Source organism: Odocoileus virginianus, chromosome 20 (assembly GCF_023699985.2).
Source record: "Odocoileus virginianus isolate 20LAN1187 ecotype Illinois chromosome 20, Ovbor_1.2, whole genome shotgun sequence".
In the NCBI taxonomy this organism is placed as follows: Eukaryota; Metazoa; Chordata; class Mammalia; order Artiodactyla; family Cervidae; genus Odocoileus; species Odocoileus virginianus.
In genome coordinates, this window is record NC_069693.1 from 8922915 (window position 1) to 8938105 (window position 15191).

General features: G+C 43.2%; 1 pseudogene; it reads right to left on the bottom strand.

Annotated features, from left to right (window-relative positions):
* Positions 1–97: 97 nt before the first annotated feature.
* On the bottom strand, positions 98–14841 carry LOC139029981 (retinoblastoma-like protein 1 pseudogene; annotated as a pseudogene).
* Between the last annotated feature and the right edge of the window lie 350 nt (positions 14842–15191).

A 15191-nucleotide genomic window follows, 5' to 3' on the forward strand; every position in this document is an offset into this window, starting at 1 on the left:
AAGGGCTGAGTCCCCAGTGTGTGGGGGGAGGAAGGACCGGGGGCAGGGCCCAGGGCCAAGGGCTTCTCACACACCCAAGGCCGGGCTAGGGTCCAACTCCTGGGCAGAGCGGTGGAGGCCGCCGGAGGCCCTGCAGGACAGGGGCAGCTGTGCCGCCCCATTTACACCAAGTCCCCGAGGCTGCGTGACTCTACGGCAGGCCCTCGGCCTCTCTCGCCAGCGACCCTCATTTTGTCCATCCCCAAGTGCCTTCTCTCCTGGGCCCAGTGGTTCCACCTTGGCACACCCCCCCACCCCCATCCTCAGGCGGGAAGCGGTATCTAGAGAGGAAGGAGGTTGGGGGCAGGGCTGGCGGCATCCAGGGCGCCCTCCTGGGTTGACGCAGGAAAATCTCAGGGTGGGAAAAATTCCAGGCTGTCACCCCCAGCCCTGCCACCGGATCCTAGTCCCCATGGAGACCTTGAGGTCACCTCCTTGCTGACCCCTGCCCCTCCGGCCCAGTTGGACAGGCTATGATGGATGCTTCCTGGCATGGTTTTTTTTTTCTTTCTGCAAAGTCGGAAGGAGGAGGCAGCCAGGGGTCAGAGTGGAGGCTGGGGTTGGAACCTCACGCACATTTGAACTCACGTTTGACGTCTGACGGTCTCTTGGAGCCCCAGGGCTGTGTGACGCCAGGCAGGAAGCTGACCCTCTCTGGGCTGTAGTTCCTTGGCCCTCTCTGAGGAACTGCTTAACCTCTCTTTGCCCAGGACGAGGTGAGATGTCCAGAGGATATATGCCCCTCACTTCACATCCTAAAGTGATACTTTCAATGTCATGGATATACAAGTGGGGAGTTGAGGAATGAACCGGCTGCAGTTTGTGGGCATTTAATGAGAGATGTATTCCTCTCAGTTTGGCAGGATTCTTTTTCAAGATTTTGGTGCGCCACTTAAAAATGGCTGTATTGAAATAGAATTTACACAGCAGAGAATTCATCCATTTAAAGTGCACAGTTCAGTGCAGTCACCTCTGCAGTCAATTTTGGGAACATTTCATCCCCCCTAAAGAAACCCTGCACCCCTTTAACCATCAACCCAACCCCTTTATCCCTCTCAGGCCCTGGTGACCACGGGTCTCCTTTTTCTCTCTGGAGATCTGCCTGTCTTGGAACATTTTTGTGTAAATGGGATCACAGAATATGGGGTCTTTGTGTGTGTGTATATGTGTGTATGGGTGTTAAGAACACAATGTGAGATCTGCCCACTTAACACATTTCTCAGTGCACAATCCAGTGGTGTTAACTATTGTCACGATACTGTACCGCGGATCTTTGAACTCCAACTGTATGTTCCCTCCCCCTCCCCCATCCCATCTGTTCTCTACTTTGATGAATTATTTTAATTTTTATTATTTTCTTTTTTTAAAATTTTTATTATTTTCTATTGAAGAGTATAGTTGACTTACAATGTTATCTTAGTTTCTGCTGCACGGCAGGGTGATTCAATTATACAGATCTATATACATAGTCTTTTCATATTTCCCAGTATGGTTTATTATAGGATATTAAATATAGTTCCCTATGCTATATGGTAGGACATTGTTGTTTACCTGTTTATATGTAGTTTATATGTAGTCATTTGTACCTGCTAACCCCAAACTCCCAGTCTGTCCCTCCCCCACCCCAAGTTTGAGTATTTTGAATACCTCATGTAAGTGGAATCATGCAGAATTTGTCCTTTTTTGACTGGCTTATTTCACTTCACATCATGATTGTCACAAATGGAAGGATTTCTTTGTTAAGGCTGAATAATATTTTACTGTATGGCTTTACAACATTTTCTTTATCCACTCATCTGCTGCTGGACATTTGAGTTGTTTCCATATCTTGGCTACTGTGAATAAAGAAGTGATCTCCTGGGTGCCTGTCTTCTTTCACTTCGCATAGTATTTTCAAGATCCATCATGTTGCAGCATGTGTCAGTACATCATTTCTTTTCACTGTCAGATAACACTCCCCTGTATGGCCATACCACATTGTATTTATCCACGTATCAGCTGATGGATGGGCTTCTCAGGTGGTGCTAGTGGTAAAGAACCCACCTGCCAACGTAGAAGATGTAAGAGATACAAGTTCAATCCCTGGTAGGGAAGATGCCCTGGAGGAGGACATGGCAACCCACTCCAGTATTCTTGCCTGGAGAATCCCGTGGACAGAGGAGCTGGGCAGGCTACTGTCCATGTGGTTGCAAAGTGTCAGACACGGTTGAAGCAACTTAGCACACATGCATGTAGCTAGCTGATGGACATTTAGGCTGTTTCTACTTTTTGGTTATGAGTATTGTGTTCCACTTTTTCCCCTAGATTACAAACATTTTCTTAGTTCCCTGAGAAGTTCTGACCTTACCCTGAGCTTCATTCCACCTTTTTTTTTTTTACTTTGTTGCATGCTTGCAGGATCTCAGTTCCCTGACCAGGGATTGAACCCAGGCCACAGCAATGAAAGCCCAGGAGCCCTAACCATTAGGCAACCAGGCAACGCCCTCAGTTTCCACTTTTGTAAAACGGGGGAAGAGTCCTAACGGCAGCGTTAATTTAGCACCTGTGGCATGCCAAGTCCCATGTTCCCGAGGATTCACTCAACAAACTTGCAGATTTGGAAACAGAGGCGCAGACGAAGGCAGGAGTGCCTCTAAAGTCACCACTCAGGGCTTCCCTGGTGGTCCAATGGTGAAGACTCTGCGCTTCCAACGCAGGGGGCATGAGTTGGGATATTCCTGGTTGAGATACTAAGATTCCATGTGCTGTGTGGTGCGGTCAAAAAATTAACAAAAAACATCAAACCACCACCCAAAGAGTGCCAGGGGCAAGACCCCACCTACTCACCCCAGGCTCGTGAGGAGACTGTGTGCGAGGCATCTGGCTCAGATCCTGACCCAGGGGAAGTGCTTGGAAAACCCTTAACTGATCAGATTGACACACAGCTGATTTCTGGACTGTGGGACTAGGGCGGGGTGGTAACTGTTTATTGGGTACCTACCTATTCTGTGTCAGGTGCTCCCTGAATGTATCTAACATGCAGAGCACCTCGGGACTTCCCTGGTGGTCCAGTGGGTAAGACTCGCTGCTCCCAGTACAGGGGGCCCAGGTTCAATCCCTGTTCGGGGAACTAGATCCCATATGCCGCAACTGAGATGTCCCATACCGCAACTAAGACCCGGTGCAGCCTAAACAAAGACATAAATAAAGAAATATTTTAAAAATGCAGTATCTCATGGCACCGTCCCCCTGGCCCTGGGAGAAGGGACTACTCCTCTCAGGCAGGAACCAGTCTCAGAGATTAGCACAGTTAAGAGGCGGTGGCTGGGGTTTAAACCCCAATCAGAGAGATTCCAAGAGGTCTCGGTCACTGTCTGCCAGCCCTGCTGTGTGCCAGGCCAAGCACGTGCCTAACTCACTGTACCCGTGCCTTGCTGCCTGGGCCTGGGCCAGCCTCCCCGTCAACCCCTGGGAGATGGATGGTGTTATTGTTCCTGGTGCACTGATGAGGTCCCCAAGGCTCTGATGGACACTCTGATCACACAGCCAGGAAGTGGCTGAGCAGCGCCTTCCTGGGAAGGGGAGAAAGGAGACGATGCTGGCTGGGGAGGGGACTATCCATATGGGCCACGGCCACGGTCCAGATGAGAGAAAGAGAGGCAGAGGGCCTCCAGGGGGCCATGTCCTCCCCTCGGACTGGGCTTGGTTCAGCCGGAACCAGGATCATTTGGCTTCATCAAAACTTGAAACTGCAGCCAGGACCATAAAGGCTCCAGGGCAGGAAATCTGGGAAAGGAGTGGGCCGGGGGTCAGCAGCCACCCCCGCCCTGGGGCTTCCCGCAGCTGCCCCTCCATCCCCACCAAGAGTGGGTGGGGACCCTCCTTTTCTGCCCAGTGCCTTTCTGATGAGCTGCCCACCCAGGCCTGGTCATTTTGCTCTGAGCCCTGTGTCTAAGGCAGCCCCATCGAAGCACCCAGACAGTGTGAAAGAGGCCCCTGAGGTCTGGGGGAGAGACAAACGGTGTCCAGTGCTGACCTAGCAAAGCCCTTGAGCCCCTCCCAAGCCCTCCATAATCAAGCAGGTGGTGAAGCTGGAGGAGGCAAGCCTGGTTGTCGCTGTCTGCAAGACGAGGAGGATGAAGGTGAGAACCTACCGAACTCCCACCCTGCCTAGGGGCCTCAGCTCCCAGGTTTTCTGTAACCTCCACCCCCTGTCGGAGTACCCGTCATCCTTGCCTTAACTGCTTTCTCTAATCCCTAGTCACCACTGAGTCCCCATGTCTCTTCCTGAGATGCCACCCCTCTCTGGCTATCTCTCTCTTCGAGACCTTGTTTCCTTCTGGAAGCCCCCTTCCAATCCTCAAGTCTCCTTCTCTCACTCTGAGCCTCCCTACCACCTCTCTGAGCCCCTGGAAGCTGAGTCCTGTCCCCATCTTGGTTCGCCTCTCTTTTTGTCACTATAAATTCACTCATTCTATCCATTCATCCACTGAGTGCATCTTGCACACCCAACCTTGTACAGGGTGATACTGGGGACACTATAGTGACCTCAACAGCCTTGGCCCTGCCCTGCAGAACTGACAGTCCAGGGGGGAGACATGTTTGTCATCCAAAGTGGTCAAAGCTAGAGTTGGGGAGCTCAAAGAGCTGGGGAGGTTCAAAGTTTCCCTGACTTTGGGAAGCAGGAAGGCTTCCTGGAGGAAGAGGCACCTGCTCTGAGATCCAACCTTCCACTGAACCACAGATATCATCTGGCAGTTCATAATACCCCAGAGGTCCCGAGGAAGAAAATGGAGTCAATAGATTCCCCCAAATTTTCTTGTAGTCTTGCCTAAAGAACTTTGTAATACATGGAATGATTTTCAAAGGGAAATTTAAAATGCTCACACCCTTGAACCTAGGAAACCCACTTCTAGGAATGTGTCCCTTTGCAGTATTCTCGCAGGTGCAAGACAGACACTGTGACGCTGTTCAAAGTGACGACGATGGAAAACAGTCAATAGGTGACTAGTTAAATTGGGTCCAGTAGGTACAGTCCCCAGGGGAATACAACATAACTAATAAAAGATTGGAGGTTGACACTCTCATCTTATTCCCAAGCTCAGAAGGGAAGCATTTAGTCTTCCATTATTAAGTGTCATGTTGTTGTTGTTTAGTTGATAAGTCATGTCTGACTCTTTGCAACCCCGTGGACTCTAGGCTGCCAGGATCCTCTGTCCATGGGATTTCCCAGGCAAAAATACTGGAGTGGGTTGCCATTTCCTTCTCCATGAGATCCTCCCAACCCAGGGATAGAACCCAATTCTCCTGCATTGGCAGGTGGAGTCTTTATTGCTGATTTATCAGGGAAGCCCAAATATCATGTTAGGCTTTTCATAGATGCTCCATATCAGAAGGAAGAAGATCCCTTCTATTCTCAGCGTCATGAGAGTTTTTGTGTGGAAAGTAAAGTTTGCCTGATGCTCTTCCTGTATCTTTTAGGATAATTAAACTATTTTCTTCTTTATTCTATTAATGGAAGATGGATTACTTAGATTGGTGGTTGATTGTTCAGACAATCTTGAATTTTTAAGGTTAAATCCACTTGATCGTGATGTATTTTTATTATGTATTGTTTGCTTTGCTTTCCTAATATTTTATTATTGTTGCATTCATGTTCACGGGGATATGAAAAAGAATTAGACATGAACTGACACCTTTTATGACAAAAAGCAATAAATAAACTAGGAATAGGAGGGAAATCCTTCAACATGATAAAGGCAATATATTTAAAAAATAAGTAATATTACATGCAATGGGGAAAGATTGAAAATTTTTAATCTTTTTGAAACTCCCTAAGATCAGAATTAAAATGAGAATATTTGCTTTCACCATTTCTGTTCAACATAGTACTATAGTTCCAGCTTCTATAAAAAGGCAAGAAAAAGAAATAACTGGAAATGAAGAAATAAAATCTGTTTGCAATAGCATGATCTTATAAGTATAAACTCCTAAAGAATAAAAAAAAAATTAGAACTAAAAATGAATTCAGCTGTGTGCAGGATATAAAATCATCACACACAAACCAGCTGCATTTCTATACACTAGCAATAAACAGTCTAAAAGAGAAATTAAGAAATAATCCCATTTACAAAAGCATACAAAATAACAATTAGGAGTAAATTTCACCTGGGAGTGAAATTAGGAGTAAATTTTCACTGAAAACTAAAAAAGCACTGCTTTAATGGAGAAGGAAATGGCAACCCACTCCAGTATTCTGGCCTGGAGAATTCCATGGTCAGAGGAGCCCGGCAGGCTACAGTCCATGAACTCGCAAGAGTCGGACACAACTTAGCAGCCAAACCACCACCACCATGCTCCCCAGGGCACCCCAGCGCTGCTGCAACACAACTGGCCCAACCTCCCAGGCAGGGCTCACAGCAGGGATCCAGAGGTGGGATATTAAAAAAAAAGAAAAAAAACACTGCTTTAAGAAATTATAATTTGAAAAGATACATGTACGCCTATGTTCACAGCAGCACTATTTACAATAGCCAAAACATGGAAACAAGCTAAATGCCCATTGACGGATGAATGAATAAAGAAGATGCACTGTATATACACGAGGGAATGTTACTCAGCCACGAAAAGAATGAACCAGTGCCATCTGCAGCCACATGGATGGACCTAGGGATTATCATACTAAGCGAAGTAAGTCAGAATGACATGATATCACTTATATGTGGAATCTAAAATATCACACAAATGAAGATATCTGTGAAACAGACTCACAGACATAAAGAACAGACATATGGTTGCCGAAGGGGAAGAGGGGTGCAGAAGGGAAGGATTGGGAGGTTAGCATTAGCATACAATCTAGTATATATGTAGGATGGTTACACAACAATGTGTAACACAGGGAACTACTTTCAATACCCTGTGATAAACCATAATGGAAAAGAATATGAAGAAGAATATGTATGTGTAACACTGTTTATCACCTATACTTCAATACTTTTTTTAAAGCTACAGTAATCAAGACAGTGTGGTCTTGGAGCTTCCCTGGTGGCTCAGTGTTAAAGAATCTGTCTGCCAATACAGGGTAATGGGTTTGACCCCTGGTCCGGGAAGAGCCCCCGTGCCGAGGGACGACTAATGCCCCGTGCCACAACTACGCAGCCCATGCACGTGCCGAAACTAAGGGAGGCTGAGCTCCGAGAGCCTGTGCTGTGCAATAAGAGAAACGGCGCCGTGTGAAGCCCTTACACTGCAACTAGAGAGCAGCACCTGCTCGCGGCAACTGCAGAAGGCCTGTGCGCAGCCACACATAAACAAGTAAATAAACCTTTAAAAAAGTGTGGTATTGGAATAAGGATACATACCATACAAACACAATAGTGCAAAAATAGACCCAAAGTTGATTTTCTATAAACATGTAGTATAATTCAAGGGGAAGAATGTCTTTTCAATAAATGATCCTGAAACAACTGAATATTTGCATGAATAAAACTGAACCCAGTTCACAGTGCACACAAAAATTACCTTAAATGAATCATAGACCGAACATATAATCAGACCTAGCATATAAACTCTAAAACTATAAAATTTCTAAAAAAAGAATTGGAGAAAATTTTCATAAACTTGGGGTAGGCAAGGTTTTTTTAGACAAGACACCAAAAGCACTAACCATAAAAGGAAAAAAAAATAGATAAATGGGACTTAACAAAACTTAAAACTCTGTCCTTCAAAAGACAAAATTAAGAAAATGAAACTGTAAGTCACAACCTGGGAGAAAATATGTGTAACATGTTTTCCACCAAATTGGCTGAATCAGAATATATAGAGTATCTTTACAACTTAATAATGAAAAAAAATTTTAAATCCAACTTTAAAATGGGCAAAAGACATGAACACTTCCCAAAGGAAGATATGTTAAAGGCCAACAAACATATCAAGACAGTCAACATTTACAATCACCAGGGATTTTCAAATTAATGCCACAAAGAGATATGATTATACGTCTTCTAGAAAGGCTAAAATTTTAAAAGACAGGTAATACCAAACACTAGAAAAATATGCAGCAGCTAGAACTCTCACATAGCGTTGGAGTCCAAAATATTGGGTTGGCCAATAAATTCGTTTGGATTCTTCCTTAAGATGTAACGGAAAAACCCAAATGAATTTTTTGGCCAACCCAATAGTACCCCCACTTTGAAAAACAGATTGGCACTTTCTTGCCAAGTTGAATATACATTTACTCTGTGATTCAGAATCCTCTTGGGTATTTATTCAAAAGATATATATATATATATATATATATATATATATATATAAGGCTTCCCTGGTGGTCCAGTGGTTAAGAATCGCCTGCCAATCCAGGGACATGGGTCAACATCCCTGGTCCAGGAAGTTCCCACATTCCTTGAGGCAATTAAGCCTGGGAGCTGCAACTACTAAAGTCCTACAGACCATGTTCCACAACAGGAGAAGCCACCAAAATGAGAAGCCTGCGCACCACAACTAGAGAGTAGCCCCCACTCTCTGCAATTAGAGAAAAGCCCAACAAGCAACAAAGACCCAGCACAGCCAAAAATAAATAAAATTATTTTTTAAAAAACAGTGTATGTCGATTATAAGCTTCCTGAATTCAATCACTGAATTGTTGTTATTAGAACAATGTCTTTGTTCTTAGGAGTTACCTGCTAGAGCATTTAGGGGTAAAGGATCATAAGGTCTCAAATTACTTTCAAATGGTCCATTCATTAACAGCACCACCATGACCATCATCATCACATATACACGGAGAGAAATAAAAGCAAGTTAAACAAACATTAATGAGCAGTGAATCTAGATGAAGCAGTGAACAAAGACACTAGTTTTGTAATTTAAATAGGCTTAAAAATTTTCAAAATAGAAAATTAAGAATGGCCCCACCTGTGATACCTGTTTCTGTTCTTTGAAGGTTTTCAAGCTCGACCCCAAGGTGAGGGCTTGCTCTTTCTGTGGAGATGGGTCTGCAAGGTGTATTCCTGGGAGTGGCATTGCTAGGTCTGAGAGTAAAGACATATGTTGTTCAGTTAGTTAGCTATCATCAGATTTCTCCCCATGGAGTTTGTATCATTTTGCATGCCCACCAGCAATGCATGAGAAGGTGTTTCCCACCTTAGAAATTTTGGCCAATTTCATAGGTGAAGACTGCCAATTCAGGGTAGTTTTCATTGGAGTTGCTCTTATTATGAGTGAAGCTGAATATCTTTTCATACAGTTAATGATGGCTCATATTTGTTTCTCTGTGATATATTTCTTCTGCACATTTTAAAACATTGGGCTTTTAGTCTTTTCCTTATAAAGAGGTACACACTTTGTGTGTGTGACATAAGTCGTAAATATTTTCTCTGAGATCATCACAGTTTCACTTTGCTTATAGCTCCATCATCTTTTTCAATAATCTCAAAACTCCAATGTTTTATTAACTATTTTATGTGCATTGCTATTCAGTCTTGAAATCTGATAAAAACATGTCCAGAGTTTCTTATAAAGACAAGTGCAAATGCTCATTTACATTTTGCACATTAATAACAACAATGAAAATGACACAACAGTTATAGCTACATAAAAATATATACAAAGATTTGGAAATTCCATGGTGGTCCAGCAGTTAGGAGTCAGCACTTTCACTGCTGTGGACCCAGGTTTGATCCTCGGTATGGGAATTAAGATCCCACAAGCCATTTGGGGTGCCCTATATATATATATATATATGTACTTGACCAACAAAGGTCTGTCTAGTCAAAGCTATGGTTTTTCTGGTAGTCATGTATGGATGTGAGAGTTGGGTCATAAAGGAAGCTGAGCGACAAAGAACTGATGCTTTTGAACTGTGGTGCTGGAGAAAATTCTTGAGAGCCCCTTGGACAGCAAGGAGATCAAACCAGTCAGTCCTGAGGGAAATCAACCCTGGAATATTCATTGGAATGACTGATGCTGAAGCTGAAACTCCAATACTTTGGCCACCTGACGTGAAGAACTGACTCATTCTTCAGGAAAGACCCTGCAGCTGGGAAAGACTGAAGGCAGGAGGAGAAGGGGATGACAGAGGATAAGATGGTTGGATGACATCACTGATTCGATGGACATGAGTTTGAGCAAACTCTGGGAGTTGGTAGTGGACAGGGAAGCCTGATGTATGTTGCAATTCATGGGGTCGCAAAGAGTCGGATACTACTGAGTGACTGAACTGAACTGATATAATAAAAATGTAATATATATTTATATGGATTCAAAGTAGACTTGACGTTATTTGGCTTATAAAACAGGTAGATACTACACAGAAAATGAGGATGTAATTTCCAGAAAAGTAAAATGTCACTTTTCTTCTTAAAATTTAACAATGAAACTCCTGTCATAATTACTAATTCATAGTCAAATCTTAAACTAATTCAAATTAGCCAGGGTTAGAGTTAAATATTTCACATTAAAAAAATAAGGTGTGCAATTTAATAAACATACATAGGGTTTCCGTGGTGACTCAAATGGTAAATTTGATAACATTTTGTCAAAATTATTTGAGAACTACTTATCCAAGTCCTTCTAGATCCTTGAAACACACTAGAAAAAGTGAATACTGAACAACTGCTTCTTTGGAAAGCTGCACCCCTCATCCTGCAGGGACCCAGGGATCACACGCTAACGGGGGACTCCCCTGGTGGCCCAGCAGTTAAGAATCTGCCTGCTAATACAGGAGACACAGGTTCAATCCCTCGTCCAGGAAGATTCCACATTGCTGCAGGGGAGCTAAGCCCATGCACCACAGCTATTAAGCCTGTGCTCTAGAGCCCAGGAACCGCAACTACTGAAGCCCCCACACCTACAGACTGCTCCACAAGAGAAGCCAACACAATGAGAAGCAGCACATTGCAACTAGAGAAAGCCCTCACACAGCAACCAGCGCAGCCAAATAAATAATTTAAAAAAAAAAGAAGAGGGGGCTTGGGAAGGTCATATACATTCTACTATGATCAAAATGGATAACCAACAAGGACTATTGAACATGCACATGACATGAAACTCTACTCAATGTAATATGCCAGTTTGGATGGGAGGGGGGCTTGGGGGAGAATGAATACATGTGTACATATGGCTGAGTTCCTGGCTGTTCATCTGAAACTATCACAACATTGTTAATCAGCTATGTGTGTGTGCCTGTGTTAGTTGCTCAGCTGTGTCTGACTCTTTGCAACACCATGGACTGTAGCCCACCAGTCTCCTCTGTCCATGAAATTCTCCAGGCAAGAATACTGGAATGGGGTGCCATTCCCTTCTCCACAGGATCTTCCTGACCCAGGGATTGAACCTGGGGCACCTGTATTGCAGGCAGATTCTTTACTGTCTGAGCTGCCAGGGAAATCCATTAATTAGCTCTATCCTAATACAAGATAAAAGTTTAAAGTTTGAAAAAAAAGGAATTGCTTTATAAAAACCCTAATGGGAAACTTACAAAGTAGCAACAATGCTGAGAACAAAGAGAGGGGAGTAATATGCAGATGTTTCATTGGTGTATTTAATTAAAAGGTACTAGGTGATATTACTGTGGTTTTGGAAACGGTTTCAACTATTCCTAGGAGATCAATTAGACACTGAGAATGAACAATCCTATTAAGACCTCAGAAAGAACATCTCCCCTATTATCATGGTGTTATCTCACTAATAGGAAATTCAGTTTCTAACAACTCTTTTCTGTATTTTACTCTACTGGCTTGAGAAGCAGCTTCTTATTTTGAGAATTATATGACATAATATAATCATATATAATTAAGCTAATGGCTTAGAAAACAAAATGATAGTAATTTTAAAAAGGAGCAATTACCTCTCTTGCTAGGTTGTAACACCAGGCTAAGAGGGCTTAGGGTTGGAAACTAAGTCGTGGGAGGTAGTGAGGGGGTTCGGGTATAAATCTACCTCCATTCAAGGACAGGAAGGGCATGAGAAGGGTCTGGACATCCCAGAATGGTCCTGGCACCTGGATGTACAGTTACCACGCTGGGTCAAAGACAGGCTGGTGCATCTCCTCTGCCCTAGATGCTATGGGACCCAACTCCTGCTCAACATTAAACTGGGAACATAAGCATCTCAAAGCATGCTGGCCAAAACAGATTATTCACCCTTATGGTATAAAGCCTAGAAGGAGAAGACGTTTGATTATTTTAAAAAGTGGGCTCGAAAATGATGAAGTTTCTCCTTACTTCATCTGAAAAACCCAAAGAACAAATATGTTAAAAATTCTGGGACTTCCCTGGTGGTCCAGGAGTTAAGACTTCCTGCTTCCACTGCTGGAGGCAAGAGTTTGATCCCTTATCAGGGAACTAAGATCCACACCCTCAGGCCACATGGTGTGGCCAAAAACAAAAAACAAAAACAAAAAAACTATGACTATTAACATGTTTAGAAGGTATTTAAAACATTTGTTTGCAATCCAACTCAAATATTTCTGCAACTACATTTTGGATAAATGTTTTAAAAAAATCCCGCTTAATTTGATGCAAGTTCTCTTGTAACTCAGTGATATTTACTACTTACAAGGGCTGAATGTTTTGAAAAAGAGAGCCCCAACTTTCTGCAAAACATCCTGAAAGTGCTTTTATCATAGAAATGGGGCAGAGCTAATGATCTGCTTTTTCACTGACAACATCCTGTAGTTATTTAAGTAACACATCATTTTCTTGATGGTGATTCTACACCATCAATAGCCATTGCTCGCTTCTTTTATATTTTTTGGCCAAGGCATGTAAGACCTTAGTTCTCCAACCAGGGATGGAAACGGTGTCCCCTTGCATTGGAGGCAGAGTCTTAATTGCTGACCACCAGGGAAGTCCCTATCGCCCATTTCTTGGTTCTCTGCTCACCTTGCCTTATCACGTTGTTGACATCTTTCAAACTCTTAGAGGCTCTGCACTGAATTTAGACAGCAGAGCATTCCTTGGCGTAAGGACTGACCCATTCATGGAAACTGATATCAGTGATATCAGTGATCGATCCAGCATCATTTGCTGGATTGTATGCAATGTCTCTGGCCATTAACAGAAGACTCTGTCTGGGTGAAATTGATATATTTTCAGCGGTAATCCTTGAAGAAGGAGCAAATTTCAATTTTTTCCCCTCTGTTATGATCCGGTCCTTAAGTATTTCCTTTGGGGGGGGGGGTCTTCCCCAAAAAGCCTCTTAGCACTCCCAGCCATAGGAGAACTGTAGCGTTCATGGACAGAAATTGGAGACAACAGTTCCCTACCCTTTTGAAGACTTCCACTGTCAGTCCAAATTTCTTTGACCCTTGGATTCTTTACAGGAGACACTGGCATCATGGGAAAGACGTCCTTGTACATTTCTCCCACCTCCTGTTTCAGAATTATTTGGGAATATAACTTCTTCACAGGTAGGAACTTTGCAGAAGCATGAAGAGCTTCCCACAGTGCAGATCATGACTCTATACTAAATTTTCTAAAATTCTAAATTTCTAAAAGCATCTGTTTTTCGATGCTGTTCAGGCGTTTCACCACGTCCCTGGAGAGTCCCTCTTCTGAGCAGATCACCACCTCTATCAGTTCAGTTCAGTCGCTCAGTCGTGTCTGACTCTTTGTGACCCCATGGGCTGCAGCATGCCAAGCTTCCCTGTCTATCACCAACTCCCGGAGCTTGCTCAAACTCATGTCCATCAAATTGGTGATACCATCCAACCATCTCATCCTCTGTCATCCCCTTTTCCTCCTGCCTTCAATCTTTTCCTGAATCAGGGTCTTTTCCAATGAGTCAGTTCTCTGCATCAGGTGGCCAAAATACTGGAGTTTCAGCTTCAGCATCAGTCCTTCCAAAGGACTGATTTCTTTTAGGACTGACTGGTTTGATCTCCTTGCAGTTCAAGGGACTCCCAAGAATCTTCTCCAACACCACAGTTCAAAAGCATCAATTCTTAGGCGCTCAGCTTTCTGTATGGTCCAACTCTCACATCCATACATGACTACTGGAAAAACCATAGCTTTGACTAGACAGACCTTTGTCAGCAAAGTAATGTCTTTGCTTTTTAATATGCTGTCTAGGTTTGTCATAATTTTTCTTCCAAGGAGCAAGCATCCTTTAATTTCATGGCTTCAGTCACCATCTGCAATGATTTTGGAGCCCAAGAAAACAGTCTGTCACTGTTGCCACTGTCACTCCACCACCTCTATAACCTTATAACAATAAAATGGCCACAGATTAAAAACTTCAGTAATCCAGGGAAAAGTATGAAGTGAGCTATAGGCAAAGAGGACAATTTCCAAGCAACAGGCCATCAAGGAATGATGAAATATATATATCCTGCTCTAAAATAACTGACATGTCTATTCCATGAAGTCTTTGTGTTGCCTGAACCATTGTGGTCTCTAATATTTTATAATACAAAATTTCTGAAAGCTCCAGTTTGTTTATAGCAAAGTCTATGCAAGATTCTGGCTGTTCATCTGTTGATTGAGTATAGTGTTGGCAGAGTCTCTCTATTTTCATTATGTTTTCCCTAGGATTACACAAACAAGACTCAAAAATATTTATAAGTTGATTACTTGGTACATTTTTCAATCCAGCCACAATACTCTGTAATCAGCTCACACTTTGAGTGACTGAAGCAACAGGAGTTAATGACTGCTGCTTTTTCTCTTAAATACTGCTGTCCTGTCAGTGGGGTAGAAGGTATAAATAATGTTTGTTTGTTTCAAAGTTTTGTTGAAGGTTACACTCCACAGTAGTCTGGGTTGTCAGTTTCCCGAACAGGGCATTACCAGCGAATTTTGCAGGTGTCAATTTCCTCTTCTGCATATGTTCCCCAAGAGCGTCTCATCATAACCACCAACAGTTAAAACATATTCTGCACACTCCGTGTTGACTGTTCTGCTATTGTTAGTAAACCGGAAAGGCCCAGGAGGCATTCTCTCCTTTAAAATCTTCCTGTCAAATAGTTTTGAAACATACGGCTTAAAGTAGCGCTCCTTTATCCCTCTGGCTATAGTTCACACAGCACAGCAGTGATGCAGCAAGTCTACACAGAAGCTCTAAAACCAGCAGTATGAAAATCAGGATGGTAAACCTTTAAAGATGAATTCAAGGAGTCTCGTCTATTTGGGCATATAATGTCACTGGCGAAAATCAGATCCAAGCAGCACAGAAGG